The sequence below is a fragment of the Carcharhinus amblyrhynchos genome, chromosome 2, assembly GCF_965287045.1.
Source record: "Carcharhinus amblyrhynchos chromosome 2, sCarAmb.v2.hapA, whole genome shotgun sequence".
Lineage (NCBI taxonomy): Eukaryota > Metazoa > Chordata > Chondrichthyes > Carcharhiniformes > Carcharhinidae > Carcharhinus > Carcharhinus amblyrhynchos.
Window position 1 is genome coordinate 117,497,858 of NC_137325.1, and position 12,200 is coordinate 117,510,057.

The window sequence follows — 12,200 nt, forward strand, 5'->3', positions numbered from 1 at the left end:
TTGTTACAGTTGGCGACTGATAGCATCACCTTAATATAGTTCAATACCATTAACATCGGAGATTTCTGAAGCCTGTTAAAGTAGTAACCTTGAGTACTGTACGACCAATTTCAGCACTTTTTAAGTAGAAGTTCATGTTCATTAGCAATCACCAACAGTGCCTCAACCTCCTTTTATGATATTTAAAATTCTCAACCTGAGAGACAAGCTGAATGTAATGCTTCTCCTGTCCATGACTAATCCTGCTTGTCGCCTTGTGTTCTTCCGCTTTTGTTCAAGTGGTGATTTAGGCATTTGCTTTACTATTTTTGAGTGCACAAATTGAATTGAGGGTGAGCTTTGGGGATTCAATTTGAAATCACTAATTTCTTTACACCATTAATTGCAAGCATCAGAAACAAGTATCTTATTCTGAACTCCTGATTTGTTTTGTGCTACATTATGCTGCTATATTTGTCAAGACTTTTGTTTCTGAGAATAGATTGCATGGCATGAGAGATAATAACTGCCAAGGACAGTGAAGTTGAGTAGAGTACAGCTTTTAGGCGTTGAGTTGTAGACTAAAAATTTGTAAATGTGCATTTTGTTTTTGCTGAAGAACATGAGTATTTGAATTGCAAGTACTCATTGACACACATGTACAATTCATTCATAGGACATTTACATAATGTCAAATTTTTAAAGCTTGTTAACATGCCTACAAAGCTTCTTAACTTTGGACTTTGCCATGAATTAAAATATAACATCTGTTTGTCTTGAGATAACTTTTCGTTTTACTTTTGGTTCATTCTCTGTTTCTACCTTTTATAGCAATAAATTCAGTTCAGCCCAATAGGCAATCTGCTGCAAACAGCACCTGTTTGTATTAGTGTTCTTTTTCCCCAAGTTACTTGCATATCACTGAATTCTACCCTGATGCATTCTTGTTATATTCATTTATTCTCGCTCCCAGTATCCTTAATGCCACATGAAATCTCAAATCTGGAGTTATCTTGCTTGTATTTACCCATTTGTCAGAAGCCACCACACTGTTGGATGCCAACTGATTTGAGACTTGGCTTTCTTGTTTTTTACTCTCCTTTTTAAAGGTAATGACTTCACCTGTTGGAAAGGTTATTTATTTTCCAGTGTTTTATTTGCCCATAGGATATGGGCCTTATGTCTAGAGCAAGACCAGCATTTATTGCCCATTCATTACCCTTGAGAGCATGTTGATCACCTTCTACCATCTTGGACATCTACAGTCCATACTATGTAGGTCCATCCATACTGCTGCTTGGAGGAATTTCCTGGATTTTGACCAATTGACAATCAAAGAACAGCAACATGTTTCTATGTCAGGTGGCATGTGACTTGAGGAACTTGTAGATGATGATGTCCTTGGAGATCTGCTGACCTTGTTCTCTTTGGTTGTAGAGTTTGTGGGCTTTGCGGTAACTTGCCATCACCTTCAATGTACTTTGTATGTGGTAAGGTCTGTTACCACTGCACTGATGGTAGAGGCGATGCTTGTTTATGGAGTGCTGATCAAGTGGGCTGTTTTTTCTCAGTCCTGTCAAGCTTCTTGAGGGTTATTGGAGTTGCAGTCGTCCAGAGTATTTCATCATATAGCTGACTTGGGTCTTGTCAATGTTTGACAGATTTGGGGAGTCAGGTGGTGAGTTTGCTACAATTCCCAGTATCTGACCTGTTGCAGGCACAGTACTTGTATGGCTGTTTGACTTGGGTTTCTAATTGGTGGTAACACCGAAGCCCACTCCCTCCCCCATCCATTCAGATGTTGGTGGTCAGGGGATTCACTAATACAAGTAAATACCAAGGGCAGATGGTTAGATTATCTCTTATTGGAAGAGTCATTGCTTGCTGCTTCTGGGGCATGAATGTTATTTAAGAACATAAGAAATAGGAGCAGGAGTAGGCCATCTAGCCCCTCGAGCCTGTCCCGCCATTCAGTAAGATCGTGGCTGATCTGTCGTGTCTCAGTTCCACATTCCCACCCTCTCCCCATAACCCTTAATCCCCTCGCCTATCAAAAACCTATCAACCCGCGTCTTAAATATATTTAGCGAGGCAGCCTCCACCACTTCAACGGGCAGAGAATTCCAGAGATTCACCACCCTTTGAGTGAAGAAGTTCCTCCTCGACTCCGTTCTAAACCGCCCCCCTTTATCTTGAGGCTGTGCCCTCTAGTCCTGCTGTCCTTTCTGAGCGGGGAGAACCTCTCCACCTCTATCCTGTCCATCCCATTCATCATCTTATATGTTTCAACGAAATCTCCCCTCATTCTTCTAAACTCTAACGAGTACAAGCCTAGTTTATTCAGCCTCTCCTCATAGTTCAACCCCCTCAACTCCGGAATCAGCCTAGTAAACCTCCTCTGCACTCCCTCCAAGGCCAAAATATCCTTGCATAAGTGCGGCGACCAAAACTGCACACACAACTCCAGCTACGGCCTCACCAGTGCCCTGTACAGTTGCCGCAAGACCTCCCTACTTTTATATTCAATCCCCCTCGCTATGAAGGCCAGCATCCCATTCGCCTTCCTGATCACCTGCTGCACCGTCGCCTGCTGCAGTTTTTCGCCACGTAAGTAATAGTCCTTCCTACCATTATTCTTACCAAAGTGGACAACTTCACACTTGCCAACATTGAAGTCCATTTGCCAGTTCCTGGCCCGTTCGCCCAGCCTATCTAGATCCTTCTGCAGACTCTCCACACCCTCCGCATAATTTGCTGTTCCACCAATCTTGGTGTCATCAGCAAATTTCGACACCATACACTTGGTTCCCTCCTCCAGATCATCTATATAAATACTAAATAGCTGAGGCCCCAGCACCAATCCCTGGGGCACTCCACTAGTCACCAACTGCCAATCCGAATAGCACCCATTGACCCCCACTCTCTGCCTCCTATTTGACAGCCAATCCCCTATCCACGCTAACACACTACCCCCAACTCCATGCCCCCTGACCTTCTGTAATAACCTCTTGTGAGACACCTTATCAAACGCCTTCTGAAAATCAAGAAACACCACATCCACCAGCTCTCCTCTATTTGCAACTTATCAACATAAACCTGAATGTTATCCAGGTCTTGCTGCATGTTGATATGGATTTGTTCAATATCTGAGCAGCTCTGAATTGTACTGAACATTAATTATGCAATCATCAATGAACATATACACTTCTGACCTTTATGGTGGAGGGAAGGTTATTGATGAAGTGGTAGAAGATGGTTTGGCCTAGGACACTACTTGAACTCTAGTGATGTTCTGGGATTTGGATGATGGACTTCTGATGGCCACAGTCATTTTCCTTTGTACCAGGTATGACTCCAACCAGTGGAGAGTTTTCAATTGACTTAAATTTTATGACTCCTTGCTATTATAGTGTTGCCTTTCTGCCATGGAGACTGTCTCACCCTGCCTCTTAAATGCGACTCTTCTGCATGCTTGAACCAAGGCTGCAATGTTTTCCAGGGCCAAATGAACTGCTGGAACTCAGGCTGAGCATCAGTGAGCAGGTTATTGCTCATGTAGTGCTACACTGTTAATGACACAGAGAGGCAAGGGAGGAAATTGCTGGGGCCTTGAGAGAAATCTTTGTATCCTCACTGGCTGTGGGGAGGTCCCAGAGGACTGGAGAATAGCCAACGTTGTTCCTTTGTTTAAGAAGGGTAGCAAGAATAATCCAGGTAATTACAGGCCACTGAGTCTTATATCAGTGGTAGGGAAATTATTGGAGAGGATTCTTTGAGACAGGATTTATTCCCACTGGAAATAAGTAGGTGTATTAACAAGAAGCAGCATGGTTTTGTGAAGGGGAGGTCATGTTTCGCTAAGTTGATGGAGTTTTTTGAGGAAGTGACAAAGATAATTGATGAAGGTAGGGCAGTGGATGTTATCAACATGGACTTCAGTAATGCCTTTGACAAGGTCCCTCCTTGCAGACTGGTACAGAAGGTGAAGTTGTATGGGATCAGAGGTAAGCTGGCAATGTGTTTACAAAACTGGCTCAGTCAAAGAAGGTGGAGGGTAGCAGTGGATTTTCAAATGGAGGGCTGTGACAAGTGGCGTTACTCAGGGATAAGTGCTGAGACCTTTGCTGTTTATAATATATAAATGATTCGGAGGAAAGTTTGATTAGTAAGTTCACGGACGACACAAAGATTGGTGGATTTGCAGATAGCGATGAGGACCATTAGAGGATACAGCAGGATATAGATCAGTTGGAGACTTGGCAAATGGAGTTTAATCTGGACAAATGTGAGGTGATGCATATTGGAAGGCCTAATACAGATAGGAAGTATACGGTAAATGGTAGAACCCTTAAGAGTATTGATAGGCAAAGGGATCTGGTTGTACAGCTACACAAGTCACTGAAAGTGGCAATGCAGGTGGAGAGGGTAGTCAAGAAGGCATACAGCATGCTTGCCTTCATTGGCTGGGGTATTGAGTTTAAAAATTAGCAAGTCATTATTGCAGCTTTATAGAACCTTAGGCCGCACTTGGAATATAGTGTTCAATTCTGGTCGCCACACTACCAGAAGGATGTGGAGGCTTTGGAGAGGGTACATAAAAGATTTACCAGGGTGTTGCCTGGTATGGAGGGCATCAGCTATGAGGAGAGATTGGAGAAACCTAGTTTGTTCTCACTGGAACAATGGAGATTGAGGGGTGACCGGATAGAAGTCTACAAGATTGAGAGGCATGGACAGAATAGATCATCAGGAGCAATGGTGGAAGAGTCACTTACAAAGGGACATAAGTTGAAGGTACAAGGAGCAAAGTTTAAAGGAGATGTACGAGGCAGATTTTTTACACAGAGGGTGGTGGGTGCCTGGAACTCGTTACTGGAGGAGGTAATGGAAACAGATATAGTGACTTTTAAGGGGATCTGGACAAATACATTAATAGGATGGCTATCGAGGGATATGGTTCCCTGAAGGGTAGTGGGTTTTAGTTAAGTTGGACAGCATGGTCAGTGCAGGCTTGGAGGGCCGAAGGGCCTGTTCCTGTGCTTTAATTTCCTTTGTTCTTTGATACTGTACGTCACTTCACTGATAACTGAGTGACTGATATGATCATTCAGTTGTCTTTTTGAGGGCAGGACGTTCTTGGACATTTTTCTACGTTGTCAGATAGATCACACACATGTAGCTACACATGTAGCTGCACTTGACTAACTTTTCAGGTAGTTCATGAGTACAAGTCTTCAGTACTATAGCAGGGGTGTTGTCAGTGGCCTATTGTCTTTGAACTATCCAGTGCCTTCAGCCATTTCTTAATGTCACAAGGAGTGATATTGAATTGGCTAAAGATTGATGCATTGGCTCGAAGGGCCATTTTCTGTGCTGCATACCTCTATGACTCTGAGATCTGTGCTGCTGATTCCTTGGGAGGAAGCTGAAATGGATCACCAGCTTAATACTTTTGGCTGAAAGTGTTTGTAAGTGCTTCAGCCATATCTTTTGCATAGAGGTGTTGCAGTTTGCCAGCTTTGTGGATGGGGATGTTCATGGGACTTTCTCCGCCTGATTAACTAATTGTCCACCAGCGTTCTCAGCTGGGTGTGGCAAGTCTGCCAATCTTTGTTTTATCAGATCAATTGGTTCTGTATGTAGTACCGTATTGTAGCTTTACCAGGTTGGTATCTCATTTTTTAGTTATGCTTTATGTTGCCCGGAATGCTCTTGTACACTTCTCATTGAATCAGGATTATTCCCTGACGTGATGACAGTGGTAGAACGAAGGATGTGTTGGGCTATATGTTTGTATTATGATTGACTGGAGTTCTGCTGCTGACTCTGCCTCAGCCACCAGCAAAAAACTGGACACTATGTTCTGCCTGAATCTACTCATTGGTTATAGTTTCACATAAGATGATAAAGCATGACCTCATTGTCTCCACAAGGCATGTGTGATAATCATGCCTATCAGTGCTGATTAGAAGAAACATCTTACAAACATTTACTTGTCCCAAGTTTAGCACAGAAACTGAGAATGCTCACCTGATGCAGGATCTTGCAGCTTTGAAATACCTGCTGTGAATTAGTCCTTTGGATGGAGAATTGAAACTCTTGTCTTCCCCGTCTTGTAGCTCTGAGCACCCCTCAAGATAGAGTCACTGCTGGCCTCTAACTTTTAGCCAGCAAATCACTTCAAGAGACAAAGGCACTCCTTGCCTCTAGTTACTAGCTAACCAGCCACCAAGAGCTGAATTTCCAGTACCAGAGAGAGACACAGAAATAATGCTTGCAGTCTGCAGTCCTATAACTGAAACTGAAAGTAAAGTCCTCCTGTGAAGGAAAAAAACCTGTCCAAACTGATCTTGTGCCACGTGGGAATTCAGGGATTCTTCTGCTATGGCTGGCTCCTTCACGTGCAAAAAGTGTGTCCAATTGCAACTCTTGCTAGACAGCTTGACAGTCCTGAAGTTGCAGATGGATTCACTTTGGAGCAGCCACGATGCTGAAGAAGTCATGCATTGCATGTTCAGTGAGTTGGTCAAACAGCAGATAAAAATTACTGAGGGAATGGGGAATTGGTGACCACCAGGCAGAGGAAGAGTAGGAAGGCAGTGCAGTCATCTGCAGTCATCACCCTCAAACAGATGTATTGTTTTGGAAACTGTCAGGGGAGATGGCTCACCAAAGGAAGGTGGCAGCAGTCTTGTTCATGGCACCATGGCTGGCTGTGCTGTGCAGGAGGGCAGAAGAAAAACTGGCAGAGCTATAGTGATAGGAGACATAATTCAAATGGAAAGAACAGGCATTTCTATGGATGCAAACGAGATTCCAGGATGGTATGTTGACTCCCTGCTGCAAGGGTCAAGGGTGTCTTGGAGTGGCTGCAGTGCATTCTGGAGGGGAGTGTGAACAGCCAGCTGTTGTGGTGCATATAGGTACCAATGATATAGGTTAAAAAATGGGGTAAGGTTCTACAAGCTGAATTTAGGGAGTTGAGAGTTAAACTAAAAAGCAGGACCTCCTAAGGTAATATTCGCAGGATTGCTATCAGTGTCTTGTGTTGGTCAGAGTAGGAATGTCAGGATAGCTAAGTTGAATTTGTGGTTTGAGAGATGGTGCAAGAGGGAGGGATTCAAATTCCTGGAACATTGGAACCGGTACTAGGGGAGGTGGGACCAGTACAAATGGGACAGTCTGCACCTTCTAGACTGAAGGGCAAGGCACATGGAAGTAGGGAACCCTAGATGGTTCGTGATATTGAGGTCCTGGTCAAAAGTAAGGAGAAGGCATATGACATGCAGTGGATCTCTTGAGTATAGAGATTGTCAGAATAGAGTTGAGAGAGAAATCAGGAGGGCAAAAAGAGGATACGAGATTGCTTTGGTAGATAAGGCAAAGGAGAATCCAGAGCTTCTACAGATACATCAAGGGCAAAAGAGTAGGTAGGGAGAGAATAGAGCCTTCAAAGGATCAAAAAGGTCATCTATGTGCGGATTCACAAGAGATGGGAAGATCTTAAATGAATGTTTCTCATTGGTATTTGCTGCTGAGAAGGGCATGGATGTGAACTTGGGGAAATAAGAACATAAGAAATAGGAGCAGGAGTAGGCCATCTGGCCCCTCGAGCCTGCCCTGCCATTCAATAAGATCATGGCTGATCTGACGTGGCTCAGTTCCACATTCCCGCCCTCTCCCCATAACCCTTAATCCCCTCTCTTATCAAAAACCCATCAACCTGCGTCTTAAAAATATTTAGCGAGGTAGCCTCCACCACTTCAACGGGCAGAGAATTCCAGAGATTCACCACCCTTTGAGTGAAGAAGTTCCTCCTCAACTCTGTTCTAAACCTCCCCCCCCCCCCCCCCGCCCCCTTATCTTGACACTGTGCCCCCTAGTCCTACTGTCCTTTCTGAGCGGGAAGAGTCTCTCCACCTCTATCCTATCCATCCCATTCATCATCTGATATGTCTCAATGAGATCTCCCCTCATTCTTCTAAACTCTAACGAGTACAAGCCTAGTTTATTCAGCCTCTCCTCATAGCTCAATCCCCTCAACTCCGGTATCAGCCTAGTAAACCTCCTCTGCACTCCCTCCAAGGCCAAAATATCCTTGCGTAAGTATGGCGTCCAAAACTGCACACACTACTCCAGCTGCGGCCTCACCAGTGCCTATACAGCTGCAGCAAGACCTCCCTACTTTTATATTCAATCCCCCTTGCTATGAAGGCCAGCATCCCATTTGCCTTCCTGACCACCTGCTGCACCTGCAAGCTGGGTTTTTGCAACTCATGCACAAGGACCCCGAGGTCCCTCTGCACCGTCGCCTGCTGCAGTTTTTCTCCACGTAAGTAATTATCCTTCCTACCATTATTCCTACCAAAGTGGACCACCTCGCACTTGCCAACATTAAATTCCATTTGCCAGTTCCTGGCCCAATCGCCCAGCCTATCTAGATCCTTCTGCAGACTCTCCACACCCTCCGTGCAATTTGCCGTTCCCCCAATCTTGGTGTCATCAGCAAATTTCGACACCATACACTCGGTTCCCTCCTCCAGATCATCTATGTAAATGGTAAATAGCTGAGGCCCCAGCACCGACCCCTGAGGCACTCCATTAGTCACCAACTGCCAATCCGAATAGCACCCATTGACCCCCACTCTCTGCCTCCTATTTGACAACCAGTCCTCTATCCACACTAACACCCTACCCCCAACTCCATGTCCCCTGACCTTCTGCAATAACCTCTTGTGAGGTACCTTGTCAAACGCCTTCTGAAAATCCAGAAAGACCACATCCACCGGCTCTCCTCTATCCACCGCCCTAGACACATCCTCATAGAACTCCAGTAAATTTGTCAGACACGACTTCCCTTTAATGAAACCGTGCTGCGTCTGCTCTATCAAGCAATTCCCCTCAAGATGCCTCGCTATTTCCTCCTTGATGACGGATTCTAACATTTTACCTACAACAGACGTTAAACTAACCGGCCTATAATTCCCCGCATTTTGCCTGGCACCCTTCTTAAACAACGGTGTAACATTAGCCGCTTTCCAATCTTCCGGCACTTCCCTCTTTCAGAACCCTCGGATGCATTCCATCCGGTCCTGGGGACTTGTCCACAATCAGCCCCTCCAGTCTGTTGAGCACCGCCTCTCTAGTAACAGTAATGTCACTGAGACCCTCCAGTCCTACCACCTTTCCATCGCTAACACCCGGCAAATTATTCACGTCGTCCTCCGTGAAGACCGAAACAAAAAAGTTATTCAAGAACTCAGCCATTTCCCCATCCCCTACCACTAAGTCCCCCTTCTCATCCTCTAAGGGTCCAACGTTCACCCTAGCCAGCCTCTTCCTTTTTATATACTTAGAAAAAAGGATAGCAAGAGTTTTTATATTAAGCGCTAGCCTAGCTTCATAGTTTCTCCTACCCTTCTTTATCAATTTCTTTGTCAATCTTTGTTGACATTTAAACCTCTCCCAATCCTCTTCTCGCCCACTACTCTTAGCTACTATAAACGCCTCCGCTTTTAATTTAACACTTTCCTTCACCTCCTTCGTTATCCACGGCTTATTACCTCTCCTCCTACGGTCCTTTTTGACCATCGGAATAAATTTCTGCTGAGCACCAAGAAAGATCTCCTTAAAAATCCTCCACTGCTCCTCAGCAGACCTACCTTCCAACGCGCTCCCCCAGTCCACATTCGCCAATTCCTCTCTCATCCTACCGTACTCCCCTCTGTTCAAACAAAGGACACGCGTCCGGGAACCCACTTTGTCCTCCTCCATCTATAGTGAAGTCTTGAGAAGTGTACGTATTACAGAGAAGGAAATGCTGGAACTCTCAAAGTGCATCAAGGTAGAAACATCCCTGGACCTTTTGAAATGTATCCCACGATGTTGTCTGTGGCTGGAGAGGCAATTGTGGATTGCCTTGCTGAGATATTTGAATTAGCCACAGGTTGAGGTGTTTGAAGATTGGAGGCAAGTAAATGTTGTGTGTTTATTTAAGAAGGGCTGCAGGGAAAAGCCTGGGAACTAGACCAGTGAGTCTAACCTCTATAGTGGGTAATTTGTTAGAAGTTATTTTGAGAGACAGGACCTACAAGCGATTAGATAGGCAAGGACTGTTTGTGAATATTTAGTATGATTTTGAGTGGAAGGTTGTGCCTCAGGAATTTGATTGAGTTTTTTTTGAAGTGGTAACCGAGAAGTTAGATGAAGGCAGTGCAGTTGATGTTGTTTACATGGACTTTAGCAAGGCCTTTGACAAGGTACCACATGGTAGATGGTTGCATAAGGTTAAATCTCATGGGATCCAGGATGAGGTAGCCAAGTGGATACAAATTTGGCTTGATGACCAAAGACAGGTGGTTGTAGAGGGTTGTTTTTCAAACCTGTGATCAGCGGTGTTTCTCAGGGATCAGCGCTGGGTCCACTGTTGTTTATAATTCATGTTAATGATTTGGATGAGAATTTATGGGGCATGGTTCGTAAGTTTGCAGATGACATCAAGACTGGTGACATAGTGGACAGTAAGAAGGTCTTCTAGGATTACAATGGGATCTTCATCAATTGGGCCAATGGGCTGATGAATGGCAAATGAAGTTTGGTTTTGATAAATGAGGCGATGCATTTTGATAGCTTGAACTAGGGCAGGACCTACTCCAGTTAATGGTAGGGCATTGGGGAGAGTTATGGAACAAAGAGATCAAGGAGTACCAGTTGATAGCTCGTTGAAAGTGGAGTCACTGGTGGACAAGATGGTGAAGCGGGCATTCAGCATGCTTGATTTCATTGGTCAGAACATTGAATACTGGAGTTGGGACGTCTTGTTGAAGTTGTACAAGACATTGGTAAGGCCACACTTGGAATGCTGTGTACAGTTTTGGTCAACCTATTATAGAAAGGATATTATTAAACTAGAAAGAGTGCAGAAAAGATTTACTAGGATGCTACTGCGACTTAATGGTTTGAGTTATAATGAACATAAGAACATAACATTACTTCTGTGTTGGGTAAGGTTTTGGAAAGGATTATTAGAGACAGGATTTATAGTTATTTGGAGAGTAATGAATTGATTAGAGACAGTCAGCATGGTTTTGTAGCGGGTAGGTCGTGCCTTACTAACCTTATCGAGTTCTTTGAGAAAGTGACCAAAGAGGTGGATAGGGGTAAGGCAGTTGACGTGGTGTATATGGATTTTAGTAAGGCGTTTGATAAGGTTCACCATGGTAGGCTTCTGCAGAAAATGCAGATGTATGGGATTGGGGGTGATCTAGGTAATTGGATCAGGAATTGGCTAGCAGATAGGAGACAGAGGGTGGTGGTTGATGGTAAATATTCGTCATGGAGTTCGGTTACGAGTGGTGTGCCTCAGGGATCTGTTTTGGGGCCACTGCTGTTTGTAATTTTTATTAATGATCTGGATGAGGGTATAGTTGGGTGGATTAGTAAGTTTGCTGATGACACCAAAGTCGGAGGTGTGGTAGATTGTGAGGAAGGGTGTCATAGTTTGCAGGGTGACTTAGAAAGGTTGCAGAGCTGGGCCGCGAGGTGGCGGATGGAGTTTAATGTGGAGAAGTGTGAGGTAATTCATTTCGGTAGGAATAACAGATGTGTTGAGTATAGGGCTAACGGGAGGACTTTGAATAGTGTGGAGGAGCAGAGGGATCTAGGTGTATGTGTACATAGATCCCTGAAAGTTGGGAATCACGTAGATAAGGTTGTTAAGAAGGCATACGGTGTCTTGGCGTTTATTGGTAGGGGGATTGAACTTAGGAGTCGCAGCGTCATGATGCAACTGTACACAACTCTGGTGCGGCCGCACTTGGAGTATTGTGTGCAGTTCTGGTCCCCACATTACAGGAAGGATGTAGAGGCTTTGGAGAGGGTGCAGAGGAGGTTTACCAGGATGTTGCCTGGTATGGAGGGGAGATCCTATGAGGAGAGACTGAGAGATTTGGGGTTGTTTTCGCTGGAAAGAAGGCGGCTAAGAGGGGACCTTATTGAAACATATAAGATGATTAGAGGTTTAGACAGGGTAGATAGTGATAGCCTTTTTCCTAGGATGGAGAAAGCTAGCACGAGGGGGCACGACTTTAAATTAAGGGGGGGGTAGTTATAGGACTGATGTCAGGGGTAGGTTCTTTACCCAGAGGGTGGTGAGGGACTGGAATGCCCTGCCAGCTGCAGTTGTAAATGCGCCTAGTTTGGGGGCGTTTAAGAGATCTGTG

The 12,200-nt window shown here is 44.7% G+C and overlaps 1 protein-coding gene across 5 annotated transcripts in view; it reads left to right on the top strand.

Moving 5' to 3' along the window:
- The window catches only part of waca (WW domain containing adaptor with coiled-coil a), a 110,359-nt gene that overhangs the window by 57,660 nt on the left and 40,499 nt on the right, over positions 1–12,200 (top strand). The gene's annotated exons all lie outside the window — the stretch shown is intronic.